At 39.6% G+C, this 18031-nt stretch overlaps 1 pseudogene; it reads left to right on the forward strand.

Moving 5' to 3' along the window:
- LOC102856318 overlaps positions 1 to 18031 on the forward strand; it is a 31959-nt pseudogene that overhangs the window by 684 nt on the left and 13244 nt on the right.

Here is an 18031-nt window from a genome sequence, read left to right on the forward strand (position 1 = left end):
TGAAGAGGTTGACTAAACCAATCTGCATACTTTAGCATTCATTGTCCTATCATTAAATTTTGAAGGACCCAAATTTGTAGCACACTGCAGTTGAAAAGTCTAAACTGCTAGACTAAATTTCTGGGCATTCTCAATACTTGAATATGGAATGTGCATAGGGAAAGGAATTAACATTGCACTTTATTATCACTGTATTGTAAATGGAAAATGCAATGTCTCAAATAAAGATGTATTTAAAATTGACACCTAAAAAAAGAAGAGAATATCCTTACATTCAGTTTCCCTTTTTGTTCATTTTATCTTCTCCTCCTGCTGTCTTGGGGAGGGGGAGGGAAGTTGCAGTTCTATTAACCTTGCAGCTAACGAAGCATGGCTGCAGCCAGATGGGTCCTGCTTGCTGGATTAAAACAGGAAAGGTGGCAAAAAGAAAAAGCATCCAAGCAATTGCACCTGTTGTGTATGAATGACTCTGGAAGAATACAGCACTCCACTGAGACCACAAGGGTTCAGTGTTGTGAGTTCTCTTTGAGATCATAATCTCCACTGGGTAGTTTCCAAACCTGGTGGACATCTAGGTTAGCCTGTGAAACTTTTAGAATAGAACAAATTTCCAATACCCAGCTTAGTCTCTCCCAAGGTTTGATGCAGAGAAAGAAATACATACCTTCAGCATTTCTGACAGGTTCTGAATTAACTGATGTCTTATATCAGTACCATCCAATAATTGGAATAGTCCCTGTAGAGGGGTGTGTGTGCATGTGTGTGTGTGAGAGAGAGTGTTGAAGAGGAGGCAAACATAGACATATCTAGAAAGATTAAACAAATATCAATCCACCTGTTAGTGAGTTGATTCAGAGAAGAGCTGTGGTATGTAACATTTTCAATGCCTTTTTCCCCCCAAATAGATGACCAAGCCTTGCTTCTGAGGCAGTTCTGGATGGACCAACTCATAAATCTTTCAGGTAGCAGCTAAGTCTGTTAATTGTATTTACTACCTGGGGACTCCTTATCTATAAAAGCAGATGTCAATTGAAAAAGTAATCCCTGTCTAATGAAATTTACAAAAAAAGTAAAGACTATAACTTCAAAGGGGAATAGATATCTAAGGAAAATTCATCTTCAGATCTTCCACTTGGTAAGGACACCTGCTGTCATTGCACCTTTAGAATATTTTACTTCACGTATCCTTACTTAACTTCCCTACAGGAATTTGCAAATCTGGATCACTTGCCTAAACGTTTAGTATCAAAATCTATGTACCTTTCTTTAGTTATTAAGTACCTTTTTATTAAAATAGTTAATGAGAAAATTGAATTTAGTTGAACAGTTTTACAATTAATTCTTTAAAGAATTAAGTGTCCTGGGCTAAAACTGGCCTCTAAAATTCTGAAAACTACTTTTATTTTTACTTTTTAAATTTATTCCTTGACATCCATTCATTCATTAAACCCATAATTTTTTGAACTTATCTTTTCTGGTATTGATGTTGCTAAGTGTTGCTGAGTCAAGTAAAACTCATAGCAATCCTCTGAACGCAGACTTGAATGAACTCTGTCTTATCTTGTGCCCTCTTCACAATCTCTGATACATTCAAGCCCATTACTGAAGTCTCTGTGTATATCTATCTGGTTGAGGGTCTTCCTTTCTTTCCTTGACCCTTCATCATTCCAAGCATAATGTTCTCCTCCAAGATATAGTCTTTCCTAGCAATATTATCAAAATATGAGAGACGAAGCTTCATAGTATTTGCCTGTAAGGAGCAGTCCATGGGATATTCATACTCTTCTCTAAAACTACAACTCAAAAGTATAAATTCTTCTGTCATCCTTATTCATTATATAGCCCTCAGATGTACAGCAAGTAATTGAAAAGACCATGGCTTGCATCACACATACCTTAGTCATCAAACTGGCATCATTGCTCCTCAATAATTTGGTGAGGTCACTGACTGCAGATTTGCCCGATACAAGAAACCTCCTGATCTCCTGACTGCTATTACCAAGGGTATTGATTGTGGATATAAGTAATGAAGTTGTTGACAGTTTCAATCTTTTCTCCATCTATCATGATATTGTGTACTGGTCCAGTTGTAAGGATTTTTTTGTTTTTTGATGGTAAGATGCAATCCGTATAGAAGGCATTCTTTGAGCTTGTGCAGCAAGCATTTCAAGTCCTCCTCACTTTTAGCAAGCAAGGTCACGTCATCTACATAAGGTAAGTTATTGACAAGTCTTCCTTCAATCTGATTCTTCTTCATAGAGTCCAGCTTCTCAAATAATTTGCTTAGCTGATATATAGAATAGGTGTGAAGAAGGGATACAACCCTGATGCAGACCTTTCTTAATTTTAAACTATGTAGAGTTTTCTTGCTCTATTCTCACAACAGCCTCTTGGTCTATGTATAGAGTAGGTTTCACATGAGCACAATTACACGTTGTGGGATTCCCATTCTACTTGGTGTTAGCCATAATTTGATATGATCCACAAAGTCAAATGTCAACATGGTAAATAAAACACAAATATACATTCTTTTGATATGTTTTGCTTTCCTCAGAATCCATCTGACATTAGCAATGGTATCGCTGGTGCCATACATAGCTTCATCTAAATGCAGCTTTAACTTCTGGTAGTTCTCTGTCTATGTACAGTTCTAGCCATTTTCAAATTATCTTCAGCAATATTTTTCACACATGTTATATTAATGGTATTGTTTGATAATTTCCACATTCTGTTGGATCATCTTTCTTAGGATTGGGAACAAATATGTATGTCTTCCAGTCAGTTGTCCAGACAGCTGTCCTCCAAATTTTCTGGCATAGACAGGCAAGCATTTTCAGGTCTGCATCTGTTATTTGAAACATGTCAATTGGTATTCCATCAATTCCAATTTGCCTTATTTTTGCTAACATTTTCAATGCCGCTTGAACTTATTCCTTCATAACCATTGATTCTCTATCGTATGGTACTTCCTGAAGTATTTCTATGTAAGCTAATTCTTTTTGGTACAGTGATTCTGTATATGGCTTCCGTGTTTTGATCTGTTCTGTTATGCTGTTTTTCAGTTGTGTTGAGTTTGGTATGACTCATACTGCCCCAATGAATAATAGACCTAAAGCCTATCCTATCCTGTGCCATCCTCATGAACACTGACATACTTTAGGTCTTTGCTGCAGTCACTGTGCCTATAAATCTCATTGAGGATCTTCCTCTCTTTCCCTGATATTCCACCTTTCCAAGCACGATACCTGCCTCCAAGGAAAAGCAATATGATCCAAGTATGAGAGATGAAGTTTCACCATCTTTGCCGCTAAGAAGCACTCCAAGACATATCTGTTCTTTTAGCAGTCCGTGGGATATTCAGTACTTTTCTCCAACACCACAACATAAAAGCATTTTCTTTTTTCTATCATCTTTATTTGTTGTCCAGCTTTCAGATGCATAGCAAGTGATTGAAAAACCATGACCTGAATCAGGCACATTTTTGTTTTCAGGGTGACATCATTGCTCTTTAGTGCCTTCGAGAGATCCCTGACAACAAACTTGCACAATGCAATAAGTCTCTTGATCTCCTGACTGCTAGGACCAAGGGTAATTATTGTGGATCCAGGCAAGATGAAATCATTGACAACTTCAATCCTTTCTCTATCATGATGTTGGCTTTTGGCCCAGTGGTGAGTTTTTTGTAAGCTTGGTGTTGAAATATAATCCACACTGAATGCTGTAGTTCTTAATCTTCTGCAGCAAGTGTTTCAAGTCCTCTTCACTCTCATGAAGCAAGAATCTATCATCTGCATAATGTAGGTTCTTGATGAGTCTTCCTCCAATCTTGATACAGCATTCAGTTTCATTAATAATTTGTTAAGAATAGATTGAATAGGTGGGGGAGGGGACACATCTGGTGTAGTGGTGATTAAATGATATTTACACAAAGACGAGATTGCCATATCAAAATAATAGAACCGAGTAATGGAATAGAAGAAAGAGATCAGAAAGTAACATTTTAATAAGCATCTACTCAGTGCCAATCTCATTTATATACACTATTCTATTCGATACTCACAAAAAGTCATCTGACACGCTTATCCATAAAACTGACAACTGAAACTAATATTTCCTATCTTCCTCTCTACAGCAATATTGTCAGTCTAGAGACTAGGGTGCATCTAATCCAGTGCATGGTCTTTGCAGTTATTTACTATCCATCAGAAAGCCGGACAATGCATAAGGGTGACAGAAGAAGAATCGATGCCTCTGAGTTGTGGTACTGGAGAAGAGTATTGAACATTTCATGGACCACCAAGAGAACAAACAGATCTTTCCTAGAGATGGTTGCTCCAAGTTGCTTCTTTTGAGGCAAGGATTTTGAAGCTCTGTCTCACATACTTTGGATATGTTGCCAAGAGGGACCAGTCCTGGAAGAAAGACATCATGCTTGGAAGGGTGGAGGAACAGTGCAGGAGAGGAAGACCCTGAGAGGAAGACCCAATTAGATGGATTGGCACAGTAACTGGAATAATGGGGGTAAGTGCACTGGAGGCGGTGAAATTGGCTCAGCACAGAGCAGGCTTCAGAGCTATTGTGCACAGAGTTGCTATGAGTCACAGGCAACTTGATGGCACATAACAACTATGTTAAATGATCCTACCATAAGAAATATTGTTATTTGTGCGTTAACCGATACTGACCACAAGCAAAAAATAAATCTACTTCTTGCTCCTGGGAAGCAATCTGAGAACTAACCAAAATTTCTGAATTCCAAGATTAATTGCATACTTATCAAGATTCACTTCAAAATGTTTGCCTCTTTGAACCCATCAACTATTATGCATTACCATAAGAAATATTGTTATTTGTGCGTTAACCGATACTGACCACAAGCAAAAAATAAATCTACTTCTTGCTCCTGGGAAGCAATCTGAGAACTAACAAAAATTTCTGAATTCCAAGATTAATTGCATACTTATCAAGATTCACTTCAAAATGTTTGCCTCTTTGAACCCATCAACTATTATGCATAAATCAAAGCAATCAACTCTGCCTAATCCCAACAAGTATCTAATAAAATACCTATCAGGTTCCTATAAATACATTCTTTTAACCTTGACTTTTTACATCTCTGTCAAGGTAATATTCATTATTATTTCATTTGGATTTGTTGAATCATTGGTTTTTCTCACATGGTCTTGTGAGGAATCAATATCACTATTTTACAGATAAAGAGATTTACACAAATTCACTCAGTCATTCCAAAGAACTTTCTTGAAGAGCGAGGTTTTGAACTCAGATGTGATTGACTCTGAAGTTCATATTCTCTACACTGATATATACATTTGGGCATAAATGCTATATTAGATAAAGAATAATAAACTTTTACTGCACATTCCCAGAAGTTCACAAGAAAATAACTGTAAAAGGGATGGCAGTATTTTTTAAAAAGCAACTTATAAATGCAAAGGAAAGCCAAGTCTTTAAATCAAGTAAAAATGCAGTTACTACCATCTGCTCTTCTTGGTGACATGACAATAAAATGCATGAATAAATGATCATGGACCATAAAGGTGCTCCCTAATTGAGCTCCACAAACAGATGCAAACAAACAAGAACTGAAGTCTACATTTGATTTATTTATAACAAGAATTAAAGTTTTAGATTTTCCAGATGATCCTGAGAAAACTATATAACTCTCCCTGGGTCAGTATTCACTGTGCTCTGTAATCACAGACCTCTAGGGCCTGAACATTAAATGACTATTGAAAATATAAAGGTCTATCATTTATTCCTTTTAAACAGTTCTTTCCTTCATCTGTTCCTTATTTATCCCTTCTTTTCTCAGTTTCCCTTAATCACTATGTTAATCCTGTTTTATAACTGTGGTGCTATGCAGTATTCATCCTTTTATGCTGAGATATTTCACTCAGCATGAGCCCCTCCAGGGTCACCCATGTTGTAGAATATTTTATTAGTTCTTTGTTTTTCAGTGCTGCATAGTATTCCATTGTGTGAATATACTATAATTTTTTTTCTATCCATTCATTTGTTGATGGGCACTTGGTTTTCGTTATCTCTTTGCTATTGTGAATAATGCAGCAATAAACATGGGTGGGCATACATCTGTTTGTGTGGCAGCACTGGTTTCTTTTCTCTCCCTCCACCCCAGCTCTGACTTCTCTAGGGTATATTCCTGCTAGTGAAATTGCTGTATGACAACAATCTGGAATAAGAAGTGCATAGCAAACTGGACTGGCAAAGGAAGGAAATTATGCAACAATAAATGAATACTTTCCTTTTTTAAAAAAAAGTGAACTTGGAGGAGGTAGGGAGGAAAATGTGCAACAAAGAATGAAGGAAAATCCATCTTTTCTGTAAACTTTTGTTAAAATCACAATTTAAAAAGGTGGGGGGGGGAATAAAAGATAATGGCTTAAACAAAAGTATAAAAGAACTTAGATTACAAAATGTATGAAGATATTTTATTGCTTTCAAAACAGAACATAAGGAACAAGTTTTGTGGGAAGAGATGGAGCTGACCAGTAGCCCCAGTCTAATTTGCTCTAGATGGAGGTAAAGAAGAGGTAAACTTTTTAAAGTATTGCATGGGGGAAAAAATGAACTACTTACCAGAAAAATGGAAGATTCCTTCTAGATAGGCTTGCTAAGTCTACTGCAGGAGTTCAAGGGTCAGGATGGAAGAACAGGGTCAGACCCAGTAAGCACGGACACTCGGCCTTTAGAGAGAATACAGATGGGCACAGGTTGGTGGTGCAGGTGAATTCCATAACAGACAAAGTTTTTCTCAGTTCCCCAAAAGGGGACTGCACTTCATTCCTAAGTCTTCTTTCTTGATGATAGTAGTGATTGCTCACGCGAGCTCTCTCTCCTTTGCATTCGTTTCTTCTTTTATCTCTTGTAAGATTAAAATTGAGACAGACCATATGTCAAGGAAGCTTCACTTCCTTCAGTTACAGCTGTGGTCTGATTAAGAGTGTTAACATCTCACTCTAATCGCCTTAAATAAGCTCAGGGCTAAGAATATCAGATTTTATCATCAGATCAAATCATATTCTGTGACTGTATAGCTGCTGCATTACATCATTTATAACTGTCAAGCCATTGAAAATCATGACCCAGTCAAGTTGACACATACGTTGTTGTTGTTGTTGTTAGGTGCCATCACGTCAAGTTCAATTCACAGTGGGCCTTTGAACAAAATATCTGAACCTTGCTCTGTCCTGTGCCATCCCACCATCTCTGATAGACTTGAAACCATTGTTACAATCACTGTGCTAGTCCACTTCCTGTGAGTGATCTCTGTCTCTGACCTCCACCTTTCCAAACATGATGGACTAGTCAGCCCCTCCTAACAACATACCCTAAGTATGTGAGAAGTTTCATCATCTTTGTCTCTAAGGTGCATTCTGGTTGCACTTTCTCAAAAACATTCTTGTTTCTCTCTTGAAAATCTATGGAATATTAAGTTCTCTTCTCTAAAACCACAATTCAAAGGCATCAATTCTTCTTTTACTACACTTATTCATTCATTGTTTGGCGTTCAGATGCACAGCAGGTAATTAGAAAGATCATACATTAGATCAAACACACCATAGTCTTTAAGCTAATATCGTTGCTCCTTAGAACATTAGAAAGGACTATAACAGCAGATTTTCTCAATGCAGCACACCTTCTTGTCTCATGACTATGCCTCCCAAATGTGTTCACTGTGGAACAAAATCACTTCGTAATGAAATAAAGACAAAATTCTTGAAAACTTTTTTTTTCTCCATCTCTCATATTGTTGTCTATTGCCCCAGTAGTGAAGTAGTATTGAACACATCATGCACTTCCCAAAGAACAAACAAGTCTGTCCTAGAAAGTGTGAAGCCAAGCGGCTCCTTAGAGGCAAGGATTTTGAAGGTCCATTGGACATATTTTGAGCATGTTTCCAGGAGGCATCAGTCCTTGAAAGAGGAATTCATGCTTGGAAGGGTAAAGGGACAGTGCAGGAGATGAGGACCCAGGGTGAGATAGACTGACACAGTGACTGAGATAATGGAAGTAGGTATATCAGAGAGGGTGAGACTGGCTCAGGATAGGGCAGGGTTCAATGCTATTGTATATACAGGGTCACTATAAATCACAGGGGACTCAATGGCACATAACAACAACAATTCCATTTATGATGGATTTTTTTATAGAATGAATGTTGTAATCTTATGACAAATAAGCCTTATATCCAAGTAAGTTGATTTTGACTCAAAATGACCCTTTAAGCAGTTTCCAAGACTATACATCTTACGGAAAGAGACTGCCTGTCCTTTTGGTTAGCAACACGTAACAGACTATGCCACTAGGGTTCCTCCTAGTATATTTAGACTTGTTTTGAAGTCTCGTGGAGTCCAGTACAACTCATAGTGACCCTATGAAAAAAGACCAGACCCTGTTCTCTAACTGTGATCTCTATGTTCATAGAGTTTCCAGAGAGTCATGTGGTTTAGGAAGTGGATGCCACTCCTGGTTCCAAACCTGAATAAATCTGGGAGCTCCACCAAACACTGCCCATGATGGGTAACCATTATGGTGTTTGGCACACCTATGGCACAGCATTCAGCATCACAGCAACTCCAAACTACTTCAGTACAGCAAATAGACCACTGTTGCACCGCTTGTTTTTGTTGTTGTTTAATGCCGTCGAGTCGTAGACGACTCATAGAGACCCTATGAACGAACAGCCTAAGCACTGTTCGTACATAGAGTTTCTGGAGGCAAGTCATGTTGGAAGTGGATGCCGCTCCTGCTTCCAGGCTTGATTTAGTCAGGAAGCTCCAGCCAACACTGTCCACCATGGGTGCCCATTACCACGATTGGCACATCACTGTCACAGGCTTCAGCATCACAGCAACCACGAGTTACCTCTGTACAACAACGCACAGACCAGTACTATACCACCTAGAAGAATGTTTGACAGGAAGACAATTTGAACTTTCGGGCTTAAGGCCGCCTTCTGGTTCAAACCCTTGGCCCAGGCTGGCTAGCCTCACTCCAGGGACAGAGCAAACCTGCACGTCAAACACATTTCCGGAAAAGCAGTCGGCTCCAAAAGCCTGCCACGATTCCTGCACTCCCACCACCACGCTCCTGCCTTCTGGCAAGAAGAGCCTCCCATGAGCCTGAGGAGGAGGAGCCACTTAGAAGAATGTAAATCCCCAAATCAATTAACACCTGACTGTGGATGGAAAAAATAAAAACAAAAAACAACCAACCATTCCATACTCAACCCTTATCAAGATGTGAGAAGCCATCTTCCAGAATCCAACCACTTTGCACAAGCCTCCAAGCTGCAGACTTAGTCCAGTGCTACAGTCTTTTAAGTAGAAGCGTGCCTACCAGGTGCTTCCAGCCTGCAGCTCATTGTTAGCTAAATCTCACAAATCAAATCAGCTGACGTCCAATTATATTATTTGAGGTAAATACTAACATCTACAGAGCTATACCATTTATAGCACAATTCTGACTAGAACAGAATAGTGAAAAATATTTTGATGGTATAGAGTAGTCTCAAAAAGAAAATGTGAAGATTTTGAAAACACTTTCAAAATTAAAATGCATGAAAATGTCTATTATTTAATATAATTGCTTAAGACACAACTGAAGAGTATTCTCCAGTAAATGACATTTTAACATATTAGTTTACTATAATCCATTTGATTCCACAGTTTAACCTAGTTTTTAACATATGAACAAAATCTTTAAGGTATATGTGGCAAAGAAAACGAGAAGAAATCATTGCTTTCTAATGAAACTGTGAACTGTTAATCATTGAAATAAGCAAAAAAATACATTAGCTTTGTTCTCTTTGGATGATGTCTTGCTGTCTAGATTCTTTGAAGAGCTTTCTCAAACACATAAATTTAGAAGTAACATCAACTCTCTCTCCTATTTCATAGTGTTCCCCATCACAATAGTCAATTGCAGTGATCAGGAAAGAAAATGGATGTTGTACACTATTATTATTGTTAGGTGCCATCAAGCTAACTACAACTCACAGCAACCCAGTGAAGCCTAGATTTATCCTGCTCCATCCTCACTATCTCCCCCATGCTCAAGCCCATTGTGGCAGTCATTCTATGCAGGGTCAGTCTATCTCATTTAAAATCTTCCTCTCTTCTTGCTGACCTACTTTCCCCAGCATGATGTCACTTTCCAAGGACTGGAGCCCACTGGCAACATGCAGAAAGTATGTGAGATGAAGTTTCACCACCCTTACCTCTAAGAAGCATCCTGGTTGCACTTCATCCAAGATAGATTTCTTTGTTCTTACTGGAATATGTGAGTGCTCTGGTGGCCTAGTGGTAGGAAGCTATGGTGCAATATCAAAGGCATGCAGTTCAAGTACACCAGCTGCTCCACAGAAAAATGGGCAATCTCCTCTCCTGCAATTAACTTCCTCTAAAAACCCACTGGAGGATCAACTATGGGGCTGTTTTGACTTAAAAGTAAGCCACAACAATTAGACTATGATAATTAATTCTGAATATTGTTGTGGTATTGTTGATTGCCATCAAGTTGAGCACGACTCATAGTGATCCTATGAACAAAAGGCGTGAAGCCTTTCTAACAACTTTCATCATTTTTCAAAGTTCATAGAATTTTCAGAGACATGGTTTTTAGGAAGTGGATGCCACTCCTGCTTCCAAAAATATATATAAACGTAATATTTGAAAAGAAAGAATTTATTATTTCTGGTTTTATTATAATCCGGTTTTCCTCCTAGATTTCCTCATATCTTCACACTTGTGTTCCTCAAATCTTTCCCTCAGAAATTGTATTTGTTTCTGATATTAGCAATGGAAAAGCACAACCCTCCCAGCATTCAGATGCAGTCACCTTTTGTTTTGCAGACATAGAGCAAGAGATGAAGAAACATAGTTCCCTGAAAGTTGGATGGTATCACTCATGAGGTCGCCAGAGAAAAAATACGTAGGATTTTAAATCACGCTGTGCCAACACTAAGCTCAGACCATGAGTAACACATTCCCCAGGATCTTCAATAAATTCCTCTTTTTTTTGTGCTTGTGATAAGTGGAACTTTCTGAACCATAGAGGCCGAGACAAGGAACACTTTTTAGTCTATACTTTATACTGCATTATGTGCAGTGTGAAGGAAAACATAGTCTTAAGACATGGCACCTTTCTTGATAAATTTGCAATCGAACTCGAAGATGGTTCTAGAATTCATAAAGCAAACAAATACATTAAGATATAAAACAGGAATTTAGGGAATTTGTGAAAAAAGACCAACTCTGTAAGAAATTCCACACAGAGACATCAAAGGAAAGTGGATGAACCATAGTAGCAAAACAACAGAAAAAGAAACCCAGCAAAATGGCAGTGATAAAATAGGCCTGTCAACCATAAGATATCATCTCACCCCAGTAAGAATAGCAAAATTAACACAACAGCAAGCAACAAATGTTGTCGAGGTTGTGGAGAAACCAGAACCCTTATTCACTGTTGGTGGGAGTGTAAAATGGTGCAACCATTGTGTAAAGTGGTGTGGCGCTTTCTCAAAAAGATGCAAATAGAGATACCATTTGACCCAGCAATTCCACTACTAGGAATATACCCTAAAGAGACCATAACTGACATCCAAGCAGATATATGCACACCCATGCTCATCTCGGCTTTGTTCACAATAGCTAGGAGTTGGAAACAACCTAGGTGCCCATCAACAAAGGAATGGATAGAGAAGTTGTGGTATATTTACACAATGGAATACTAGCTGCATTGAAAAACAAGGAACTGATTCAATATTATTCAAAACAGGTGACCCTGGAGGACATTATGCTGAGTGAAAGATCTCAGTCACAAAAGGACAAGTACTGCATGGTGCCACTGTTGTAGAAAGTGACTGACATCAGGGTTGGGGTAAGAGTGAGAAAAACTGGATAGATTATGTATACTGAATCGAAACAGATGAGGGGGAAAACAGTTTAAAAGTGATATATGATAGCATATTATTATTATCACAGGAATCCAGAATTAAGGTTGCATAGCAGAGTGCATTGCAGGCGCGGGTGGATTGTATACCAACGAAGAAGTTTATTTTTTGCTTTTCAAAGAGAGGAGCGAACTGGAGGGGGGGGTGCTAAAGAAAAATTGCAACAATGAATGAATGAAAATCCAAAATATCTGTAAATTTTCATTAAAATTAATAAATTTTTTAAAAAACACACACACAAAAAAAACCCCCAGGCCTGTCAATAATTGCCATGAATGGGAATGGATTAAATGCACCGATCAAGGAAAAAAGAATAACATAGTAGATAAAAAACAAAGCTTGTCAATATGTTGTCTAAAAGAGACACATCTAAGAAATGAGGGAAAAGATTAAAAATCAAAGGCTAGGGGGGAAAATACACCAAGCAAATGGCATGCACATAAAAGTAAAAGTGGCAATACTAATCGGATAAAATAGACTTCATGATGAAAACCACCATAAAAGATAAGGAAGGGCACTGTATAATGAAAAAAGGCATAATAGATCACAAAGATATAACCTTGGTCAACAGCTACACACCAAATGATGTTGTTGTTGTTAAGTGGCATCGAGTCATAAACGACTCATAGTGATCCTATGAACGAAAGACCTGAACACTTGTATAACTTTCATCGTTTCTCCAAGTCCATACGGTTTCCGGAGGCAAGCTATTTTGGAAGCTGTTTGGAAGCTGCTTCCAAGCTTGTTTTAATTGGGGAGCTCCACCGAACACTGTCCACCATGGGTAACCATTATCGCATTTGACACATCAGTGTCAGAGTGTTCAGCATCACAGCGGCCACGAGTTATCTCTGTAATAAAAAAAGTTCCTTGAAACAAATGATCATGAAAATACAACGTAATGAAACCTTAGGGATACAGCTATAGCAGTCCTCAGGAAACAGTTCATAGCAATAAGAAATCACATAAAAAGACGCAAAATTAGTGACCTAACTCAACATCTCCATCAAACAGAAAAAGAACAATAATCCAACCCCACAGGCTCTAGAAGAAAGGGAATTATAAGGGCAAGAGCTGAAATTGATGAAATATAAAACAGAAAAATAATTTAAACCATCAACAAAAACAGGAGCTGGTTCTTCAAAAAGGTGAATAAAATAGATAAGCAAACTTAAAAGAAGAGAAGCTACAAACAATTTAAATAATAAAAGACAAAAGTGACATCACAGATAAAATTAAAACAATAATATCAGAATATTATGAAAAGCTATACTCCAATAAATTTGAAAACCTAGAGGAACTGGACAAATTTCTTGAAACTCATGCCCTAACCAGATTAGAACAAATAGATGTAGAAAACTTGACCAGATCCATTACAAAAGAAGAAATTGAGCAGGTCATTAAAAGAATTTCCCTTCCAAAAAAGTGCTGCCCCACAAAGTTTCATGGCTGAAATCTATCAAACATTCAAAAAAGATCTATCACCAATTCCACTGAAATAATTTTTATAAAAGAACACTACCAGAGTCATTCTATGAAGCAAAAATAACCCTCATAGCAAAATGACATTATCAGAAAAGAACCTACATACCAAGATCTCTCATGAATACAGATGCAGAAATCCTGAACAAAATCCTGGCCAAGAGAATCCAACAGTACACCAAAAAAATAATTTATCTCCCTGTGCACATCAAAAACATTTTACATAGAGTGAAAAGAAAACCTACTAACTGGGAAAAACATTTGGCAATACCTTTTCAGACAAGGGTCTCATAGCAAAAGTTTACAGAATCGTACAGGGCCTCCACCAAAACAAAACAAAACAAAACAAAACTGGTGACACAATTGCAAAATGGGCAAAAGATATGGAAAGAGTTTTCACAGAGGAAGATATTCAGATGGTTAGCAGAGCACATGAAGAAATACTTGGCAATAAGAGGGATGTCAATCAAAACCACAATGAAATATCCTCTCACCCCATTAGCAGTGGCAAAGTTTAACAGGACAGCACATAATAAATTTTGCAGAGAATGTGGAGAGATAGGAACTCTCATACTCTCTTGTGGGGGTTGTAAATGGAACAACCACTCTGGAAGGCAGTTTGGTGTTTCCTCAAAAATGCTGAACATAGAAATTCCTTATGACCCAGCTGTTACACACTGCTTGGATTACACCCCGAGAAAATGAGAACAGAGGTACAAACAGAGATTTGTACACCAATGTTCATAGCAGCATTATTCACCATCCTAAGAACATGGAAACAGCCCAGATGTCCAACTACAATGGAACGGATTGAGAGATTATGGTACATTCACACGACGGAATACTATGCTGCATGCAGGAACAATGATTTTGTAAATTATTACCTAACTTGGGAGGAACTGGAGAACATTATGCTAGGTGAACTAACTCAGTCCCATAAGGACAAATACAGTATTGGGAAATTCTTGTAGAAATAGAAACATAACTAGTACAATGTGGAACTGGGGGAGGGGGACGGTAAGAGCTGGGGAGAGGTTAGAGTGAGTAAAGAAAATGGGAGTGACCCAGTGTGAAAAACAATTTATACAAACTTTGTAAATAAACCAGTATAAAAGAAAATTTTTATTTTAAAAAAAATTGTCATTATCAAGTGGGATTCATAACAGGTAGGCAAAGATGGCTCAAAGGAGAGGGAAATGGTGAAAGCAGCATCAGAAGGCAGGTGGACAGGGAAGGCTTCTCAGGTAACATGCAAGGGAGGCTGAATGAGAGAGTGAACCATGTAGGGATCGGGCTACACAGCCCAAGGAGCAATCCAGTTTCATGATTTGTGTTCCTCTCCGAGTAGAAGAATCCTGATTCTGAAAGCCTCTTGGTGGTGTATCAGATCACTTCAGTTCCCAAACTCACACCCGACTACAACAATTTCAGCATCTTCAGTCTAAGGCTTACTAAGCTGTCATCTCCCTTTTGGAATACATTTCCCCTCTAAATTTATCACTCCTATGCCAGTGATTTCTGCACTAGATTTGATATTCAATTTTCTAGGTTTCATGGAGCTTTTATTAGTAGTATCAATATCTAAAGTAGGCAAGCAGGTGGGTTCCATCATATGTAGAGGAAGATAGCTGCTCCTCTCCTTTGGCCGAGAGGGCTTGAGAATTTCCAAAGCTGGCCACAAGATTAGCAGAGCTGTTCCTGACAAAGTGAAGCCAAACACTTCCCTAGCCATTGGCAGCTGAGCTCTGCACTAGGCAGGAGCTCTGGTGGCCTAGTAGTAAGGAATTGTGCTAGCACCTCAAAGGTATCCAGTTTGAGTCCACCAGCTACTTGGCAGGAGAAACATTGACAGTCTTCTCCCATGCAGTTTATAACCTCTACATAAATTGGTTCTACTCCTTGTTTTTTCCATATGCCAAGGTTCCAACATCAGGCACCTGGACTCTGTTTGATAAGCAACAAGATTTTGCCCAACAGCAAGCAATACAACAGCCTATCTCTGATGGAAACACAGGAGAAAAGCCATAAGCCAAAAAACTATAGACTACAATCATCTGTAATTAAATATTTAGAGACTGGAATATGGCAAAGAGACCAGAGGGATATAAAAGCAATTCCGCCTGATGCAGGTTATTATAATGACCTCCCCTATAAGAATGTTGAATAACCACCTGAATGCAGTAACAAAATTTGTTAGAACATGAATAAAGTGAAATGCCCAGATTTGGTGCTAGGTGGACTTCAGAAGGAAGATGATGGATAACTGGAGCTCCCAGTGGAGAGTTCACCTTATTGAATGGATCCACTTTCTATTTTGACACAATATTACAGGCTCATGATAGGCCAGTGAGGGCCATGACTTGGCCACATGATGTCATGTAGATGTTGACAGCCAATCACGGAGGGTATGTGAGATACTGGCAGTCAAAAGTGAACAATGTCAAGATGTTACAGGCATGTAAGGAGGCAATTAGAGAGGCCAGTTTCTCACCCACAGATAATAAATTTGGCAGCCCAAACGCAGCGCCAGCCGGAATGCAGCTCCAGCCAGAGAGCTGGAATTTCAACCACACACAGGACAGCTGAGTCCCAGCCAAAAGACACCAGCCAAGCCACTGTGAAACCCACCCACCAGGAGCAAGTTGGGAGCAACTGCCTGCCACCTGTGACTCCAGAGGAGCAACTGACCACCCCCAGCTTCTAAGAGACCCAGGAGGAGCAACAGTCAGCCAGCCATCCACCGTGGAACTCCAGAGGAGCGACCACCACCAACCCTGTGATCCCAGAGGAGTGACGACTACCTGCCACTGTGTGATCCCCCTGCAGCCCGCACCTGCGTGACCCCACCACTGCAGGGTGCCAAGGTGCCTCTGCATAAACCCCAAGCAGCACCCAAGCCCCGCCCCCCTGCCTCCTGGTGGTAATGTCCAAGCCCTGTGTTCCGGCACCCCCCCAAGACCCTTGCTTCCTCCCCCTTCCCCCGCTTACCCTTGCAGTTCCACAACCACACCTCAGCCCTCACCACAGTCCTGTGACCACAGGGCACCACTATGGAGCCAGCCATTACACAGAGCTATCAACCGAGCTGCTGTGGAACTAATCTGGCAGGAGAAAGGCCGGTAGGATCCTGATTGGGTTTACTGGGGCATTGCTGATTACTTGAGCGAGCACCCAAGGGCGTGCCCACTGGTGGGGAATTTGGCCAAGCGCTCTTGGGCCACACCAGCACCCAGAAATGAGCCAGCCACTGGCTGATTTTTGTGGACTCTACAGACCAGCCAGAGGCTAGTGGGTCGGTAGGAATTTGACCTTGACTTTTTTGGGTCCTGTTGGATCCAGGACTCTGCTGGAGCAGGGGCTATTGTGTGAGGGCACCTGTGTAAGTGCCACCAGGCAGGGAACACTGAGAAAACCACTGGGTGGGAAACGGACAGCGGGAATTTGAGTAGGGACCCCAATCGTGAGCACACTAAGACGGCAGGGATTTGAGCAAGGTCCCCCAAGTGTTTGACCTGCCCTTGAGATCACCCCAACCCTGTGCCTGCATCACCCCATTTGGCTCCACACCAGTGCCTAAATGTCTGGGCAATCAACTTGCCTTTAATCGGGAGCACCTTGACCTGTCATACCAACAAGAGAATGCCCTCGCAGGCTCTGAGCTGACATTTCTCTGAAGTCAGAAATTCAGAGAAACGCACAAGTGGGGTAGCTGCCAAACTGATCTCTAGAGCATTGTCTTCAGATCAAGAACATATCAATGTCTTGAAGAAAGCAAATTATCCCACACAATACACAAGAGCAAAGCAAGATGTCCCTCACAAAGGGTGACACAGTATCAGTGGCTTTCCTGAAGCCAGAAAGTCTGACGGAACTTTCTGACACAGAATTTAAAAGAGGCAAGACTGAATATATCCAATGGATGAAAGACAAACTTGATGAATTACAGGATACTACAAGCAAAAATCAGGAGGAGCCAAAAAAACAATGCAGAACATTGCAGAGAAAACAAATGAGGCATTAAAGGCACTGGAAAACCAAGAATCCACTATTCAAAATATAAGGTCCAGTGCGGGGAGAAGGGTGCAACAATGAATGAATGGAATTCCAAAATCTCTGTAGATGTTCATTGAAATGAAAAATAAACAAACTAAATTAAAATAGAAAAATAAAAATTAAAAAAAAAATACAAGGTCCAATGTTTCAGAGGCTGTCAACATGATGGAGGGACAAATGAGCAGAGTTGATGAGATGGAACACAGAATCAGTGAAACTGAAGACAGAATTGTCACCACTGATCTGCCAGAGCAAAAAGCAGACTCAAAAAAGAAGAAAAACTAAGAATAATGTAAGACACCATCAAGAGGAATAACATGCGCATCATTGGAATCCCAGAAAAGGAAGAAGCAAGTAAAGGCACTGAAAAAAAGTGTGGAAGAATTACTAGAGGAAAACTTCCCAGGCATAACGAAGAATGAGAGAATATGTATTCAGGAAGATCAGCAAACACCATATAGATTAGACCCCAAAAGAAAAACATCAAGGCATATCATAGTT

The sequence above is a fragment of the Elephantulus edwardii genome, unplaced genomic scaffold (assembly GCF_000299155.1).
Source record: "Elephantulus edwardii isolate Elephantulus edwardi_28Jun2011 unplaced genomic scaffold, EleEdw1.0 scaffold00063, whole genome shotgun sequence".
In the NCBI taxonomy this organism is placed as follows: domain Eukaryota; kingdom Metazoa; phylum Chordata; class Mammalia; order Macroscelidea; family Macroscelididae; genus Elephantulus; species Elephantulus edwardii.